This window comes from Phoca vitulina, unplaced genomic scaffold (genome assembly GCF_004348235.1).
Source record: "Phoca vitulina isolate PV1807 unplaced genomic scaffold, GSC_HSeal_1.0 scaffold116, whole genome shotgun sequence".
NCBI lineage: Eukaryota > Metazoa > Chordata > Mammalia > Carnivora > Phocidae > Phoca > Phoca vitulina.
Window position 1 is genome coordinate 806,737 of NW_022589819.1, and position 6,641 is coordinate 813,377.

Below are 6,641 nucleotides of genomic sequence, written 5' to 3' on the forward strand. Positions count from 1 at the left end.
GATTGGTGGGTGTGGATGATAGCAGATGTTAAAGAGATACCCTTCAATGTTGGAGTTCAGTCTGCTCTTCAAATGCCTGTGACATATTAAACCTCCAGATCAGTCTTTTGATTACTTCTCCTGATTGGAAAGGTCTATACTTGAGTCACAAGACTCTCATCTCAGGAGGCTTAGCCCTGCCCACATGCATCTAGATGTCTGGGAGAGGGGGTGGTTGATGTGTGCCTTGTTATGTGTCAAGGGGAGACCTCAAATGATTGGCAACTCTCTCTGCAGTGTCTGTTACTCTGGATCCAGAGTCTGCACATCCAAACCTTGCTGTTTCTGATGAAAAGTCTAGTGTGACCTGGAAGAATACAACTAAGGACCCAGGAAAACACTGTAGCATCTTAGGTCGGGAGGGCATCACATCAGGACGCTGTTATTGGGTGGTGGAGATCGGGAATGGAGACAGAAGTGAGTGGTCTCTGGGTGTCTGTAGAGGAGATGTGGAGAGGACATACTGGTACCAAGAGAGCCCAGAAAGGGGGTTCTGGGCTGTGGGGCGATATTTGCAATATTATTGTGCATATTCCAACTTTGTGATTCCGCTATCCCATAGGCAAGTTCCCCACAGGGTTGGGGTTTTCTTGGACCTCAAGGAAGGAGATGTCTCCTTCTACAACATGACTGATGGCTCCCACATGTTCTCCTTCCCTCTAGCTTCCTCCTCTGGGGCTCTGTTTCCATATTTCATGTTGAGGTCAGGAGATGTGTCCTTGACCATCTGCTCTGTGGTGGGTGGGCCTGCAGAGACCCCAGTGCCCCTTAACAATCTTCCTTCTTCTTTGGAGGAGCCTGTGAGCCTCTCAGGGGTGGGGTTCAACTCAGTCTCTGGTGTTGATGGTGCTCTCCCTGGGGCTGAATGTCCATTACTCCCCTGCAGCCCTGAGGCTATGTCCCCATAGAGCCCCAACACTGTCCCAGACTCCTCATGGTGGCTCTTCCTGGAGCTGCAGACTCCCTGGGGCAAAAGCCTCTGGGGTTAGCCCTGGATGACCTGGTGTCTTGCCTTCCTGCTCTGGATACAGACTTCCTGGGGTGTGGTTATGAGAATAGTCAGTTCACGCCTTATGCTCAGGTGAGAGAAGTTAAAAGTTGACTGTTGTTTGTGCTGGTTTGGAGTAGGCTGAATTTTACTATTGGAAGTCACTTTTGGTAATGAAAATTATTTCATGGAGTCTTTATATTGTTTGGATATGAAAGGAGATGAGGGCTGAATGACTCTGCAGGATTACATGGTGTTTGTTTTATCTAGCTTGAGTTGTGCAGATGAACCCAGAGGCTACAGGTGGGTCATCAGCTCTATTTTGGGAAATCTACACTCTGACCAGAGACATTGGCCATCCAAAAATTTCTGGAGAAATGGATGGCGGATGGACTTTAAGAAGAGATGAGTCTAATATTCTATTGTATAAAGTTCCTATTCTGCAATGGATGAAACACACTTATCATATCTTAGTAAATTTCTGTTATTTGAAAAACTAATGCTGTGTTAAATCAGGGAATTAAGGATGAGGATCTGGGTTCCCCTTTTGTGTCAACACCAGCTGGAAAGAACAGAATTGCTACCAGAACAAAGATGTGAATGGTGAAGAGAGTTTTCAGATGCCCGGTGAATTGAAGAAAGCATTGATCATGAGCACAGTTCCAGGATCTATGTACTGCCTCTCAGTACTTCCAAGTCCAATGAATAAGGTATCAATCACAGAAAATAAAAAGACACCAGATTACTTAGGACTCAGACCTTCAGGCACGAAGGTGTATTCACTCCACAGGTAGAGAATTCTGACCTACTTTGCTTCTGGGAGAGATGAGAAGACACAGAATTGGAAATGGAAGAAGGAAGTCACAGATATCAGTTCCTGCCTGTGACCAGGCAGAGAAAAAGGACAATAGTAGCTTTGCATATTTTTTCTTTCTTGTCATATAGATGTGTTTATTTGTATTTATGATCTATTTTCTTCCTCTCTCTTCTAACCCTTGTGATTTTATTCAAGTTGTTGATGGTTATATTTAAAATAGAGCCTCGGGGCGCCTGGATGGCTCAGCCGTTAAGCGTCTGCCTTCGGCTCAGGTCATGGTCCCAGGGTCCTGGGATGGAGCCCCGCATCGGGCTCCCTGCTCCGCGGGAGGCCTGCTTCTCCCTCTCCCACTCCCCCTGCTTGTGCTCCCTCTCTCGCTGTGTCTCTCTCTGTCAAATAAATAAAAAAAATCTTTAAAAAAAAATAAAATAAAATAGAGCCTCTATAGGAAACCAGCAAAATTCTAGAGGAGAACACAGGCAGAATAGTCTTTGACCTTGGCCCCAGCAACCTGGTACTAGACACGTCTCAGAAGCAAGGGGAACAAAAGCAAAAATGAACTATTGGGACTTCACCCAGATAAAAAGTTTTGGCACAGCAAAGGAAACAATCAACAAGACTAAAAAGCAGGGTACAGAATGGGAGAAGCTATTTGGAAATGATATACTTGCTAAAGGGTCTTATCCAAAATCTATAAAGAACATATTAAACTCAACAACCACAAACCAAATAATCCAGTTAAGAAATGGGTAGAAGTTAGACATTTTTTTCAAAAAGACATCCAGATGACTAACAGAAACATGAAAAGGTGCTCAACGTCATTCACATCAGGGAAATACAAATCAAAACCACAATGAGATACCACCTCACATAGTTCAGAATGGCTAAAATTAATGACACCGGAGACAATAGGTGTTGGTGAGGATGTGCAGGAAAGTGAATCCTCTTGCATTGTTGGTGGGAATGCAAACTGGTGCAGCCACTCTGGAGAAAAGTATGGTAGTTCCAAAAAAGCTAAAAATGGATCTACCGCATGATCCAGCAATTACACTACTAGGTATTTACCCAAAGCATACAGAAATACACATTTGAAGGAGTACACACACACCGATGTTTATAGCAGCATTATCAACAGTAGCCAAACTATGGGAAGAGCCCAAATGCCCTTGGAATGTTGAATGAATTTAAAAAAAAGTGGTACACACACACACACACACACACACACACACACACACAATGGAATACTATTCAGCCATCCAAAAGAATGAAACCCTGCTTTTTGCAATGACATGGATGGAGGTAGAGTGTATTATGCTAATTAAAAGAAAGCAGTCAGAGAAAGACAAATTCCATATGATTTCACTCATATGTGGAATGTAAGAAACAAAACGAGTGAACATTCGGAAGGGGTAAAAGAGAGAGGGAAACAAATGATGACAGACTTTTTTTGTTAAAGATTTCATCTATTTATTTGAGAGAGAGAGAGAGAGAGACAGAGAACATGAGCGGAGTGGAGAGGGGCAGTGGGAGAGGGAGAAACAGACTCCCTGATGAGCAGGGAGAAGGAGGACATGGGGCTGGATCCCAGGACCCCGGGATCATGACCTGAGCCAAAGGCTGAAACTTAACTGACTGAGCCACCCAGGGACCCCCCTCCCCCAACGAGAGACTCTTAACTATGGAAAAGAAGCTGAGGGTTGATGGGGGGAGGTCGGTGGGGAATGGGATAGATTGGTGATGGTTATTAAGGAGGGCACTTGTTGTAATGAGCACTGGGCATTATACGTAAATGATAAACCACTGAACACTACTCCTGAAACCAATTTTGAACTGTTTGTCACCTAAATAGAATTTAGGTTGGAGAAGAGATTCTTGAATAAGGTAAATAAATGTATCTTGTAATTTTGTTAACATGGATTTCAATATTCCTGAAGCAATACTTATTTTTACTTTAAAAACTTTAGGATTGCTTGAATGTATTGTGGGAGGGAATGGAGAAAATCTCTGGGCATTGCTAGGTCCTGTTCTTCATTAAACTAATTATTGAATAAAGTGAACAGCTCAGCTGAAAGGAGAAAAAAAATATAGTCTCTAGGTAACAGAATAGTCAAGGGGATTGTGACTAAACTTGAGGATTAAATAATATAAAATTGTTGGATTCAGTGGCTGGGACTGCCTGTGTATTTCATTTTGGGGAAAGACTGAGAACTTCTTCATGTGTAAGTGTAGCTTTGTAGATGGGTGAAAATATGGAGGTGTGTTGTTAAATGGAACTGCCAATGTGGGTAAATTGGTGTATATGGAAGCTGAGTAACTAAAGTTGTGGTCTGTGCCCATTATCAGTTTATTGCCTTTGGGTTCATATCTACCCTGTATTTGCCCAACTTACTGATCCTGAAGCAGGAACCCAGAATAGTTTCTTTCTTGCTATTCAGAAGAATGTTAGCCATTGTCAGTACAGTGCACCAGAAGGACACAGCAAGAAATAGCAGAGGAAAAAGCTCTTCTTGTTCTGGTGCTTTTTTTCTTGATGCTACAATACTACTGCTAGCGGCCTGGAGAAGACCTAGCTTCTCTCACCTTTTGGTGAATGATTATGGCATTGGAACAGGCTGTATACTAGAGGAGGCTGCTTCCCGGGGAGTCTTGCCAGTTCGCTAGTGGGATTTTTTCCTGCCAAACAGGCTTGACCTGTGGCATGATGGCAAACTCCTTTCCCTTCATGGGGACCCCGGTTCCACCTTCTCCAATAAACAGAATCTCTGTCTTACCTCTTCCAAATGTCTTCCTTCTTTGGGTGCTCTACCTCAGCCTTAGATGTAGTGTCTGCTTCCTGTATCTCCCATTTCTGATTTCTTTAGAGCTTTCTTTTACCTCTTTCATAGTTAAACACGTTTTGCTAGTTAATAAATCTTTATATAAAATTTTCCCTGTCAAAATGGCTGATGTGATTTCTGCCTCCTGACTGGATGCTAACTGATATGAACATCTCAACTGAACTGTATCTTGGAGGAGGGCACTGGACTGCTTGCAGTATGTGGGGAGGGTAGTGGAGGAATTTTCAAATTTATTAAAATGGTTCACCTCAACAATAAAGTCATAGATATACTCTTGGTACCTTTTAAAATATATTTTAAATACTCTATATGTTAATATATTATCTGACACGTTTTCTTCCCCTTCCATATACCTTGTGGCTTTATGACACTGGATTACTTTTGGATGGGCTATGGGCACTTTCCTTTGAAATGGAGAGGGAAGGAAGGTATGGATGTGATATGAATTATCCACACACATAAGAGGAATCTTTTGAAACAAGTGGACAAACTGTCCATGTAATTCCAGAAAGAATAATTAAAATCTACACTCTTGTGAGGAGTGGGGTCAGCATCATGGCAGCATGAGTTCTTCCATTTGTTTCTCCCCTTTGATTTACAATTAGTAGGACATCCAAACCCCAACAGAGGTTCCTCTGCATAGCACACCCAGACGCCAAAGAGATCCATCCATGTTTACATCTGAAGGGGTGTGGATTGGGCCTCATGGAGACCAGAGCCCAGGCAGCAGTGGTAAAGCCTATTACCCTGGCTTCTACACTGGTGGTAATGTCTGTGACCCCTCTGGCAGAGAGGGTGGGGGTGGAAAGGGGTGAGTGAAGAGCTACCTGACCCTGTGGGCTCCATCTGGAGGACTCCAGAGCTGTTAACCTGCAGAGCAGGTCCTCTGAAGCAAAGCATCTGTGATTGGGTGGGAGTGGTGTGGGGAAGGAAAAGTCAACGGAAGGAGGCAGACAAGATGAAATAGTTTATGCCCCGTCTGCCATGGGAATTCAGCAAGAGAACACCCAGCCCCACCGGGACTCCTGAACTTGAGGATCCCCCTCCTGGACTGTGGGGCACCCCCAAAGCCCAAGGGATTAGTGCATCATGCCTGTACTTGGTTGCCAGCTTCCCACTTTCCTTTTGAGCCTGGTCTTAAATAGCCACCAAAGCAGCTCTGGCAAGAGAAACCAAAAAGTTGTGCTATTCTGCTATCTGCTGTAATACAAAAGAAGGGCCTCTAATTGCCCACCTGTGAACTGTTAAAGTTAACATGTCTTTATGTACATGCAAAAAGGGTTTACTATTTCAAATGATCTGGTAGAGGAAAATCTCATTAAAGAGCATGAAAAATCATGGTAACATGGTTTTGCTAAAAGAAAATGATGATTCTCTAGCAACCAAACCTAAATATACAGAAAATTATGGTCTAACTAATAGAGAATTCAAAATAGCTGTCATGACAGAATTCAACAAGATATAAGAAAATCAGGCAATTCAGTGAACTCGGAAATAAAATTAATGGATGTTAGGAGTACTTTACCAAAGAGACTGAAATTCTAACAAACAAACAAACAAACAAACAAACAGACAAAAACCAGATAGAAATTCTGGAGCTGAAGAACTCATGAAGAATGCACTGGAAATAGAGCAGATCAGGTGGAAGAGAGAATACATGATCTGAACTACGGAATCAAGAAGTGATTCAGGTGGAAGTGGAGAGAAGTAAGATTTTTTTTTTTTTTTAAGTGAAGAAACCCTGGGGCACCTGGCTGTTTCAGTGGGTGGAGCATCTGACTCTTGATCTCTGGGTCATGAGTTCAAGCCACACCTTGGGTGTAGAGTTTACTTTAAAAAATGCTTAGAAAATGTGAAGAACCCTGTGAGAGCTACCAGTTCTCATTAGGAGAGCCCACATAAGAATGGGTATACCAGGAGAAGATAAGGAGAAGGGGGCAGAGTCATTATTAAGAAGATA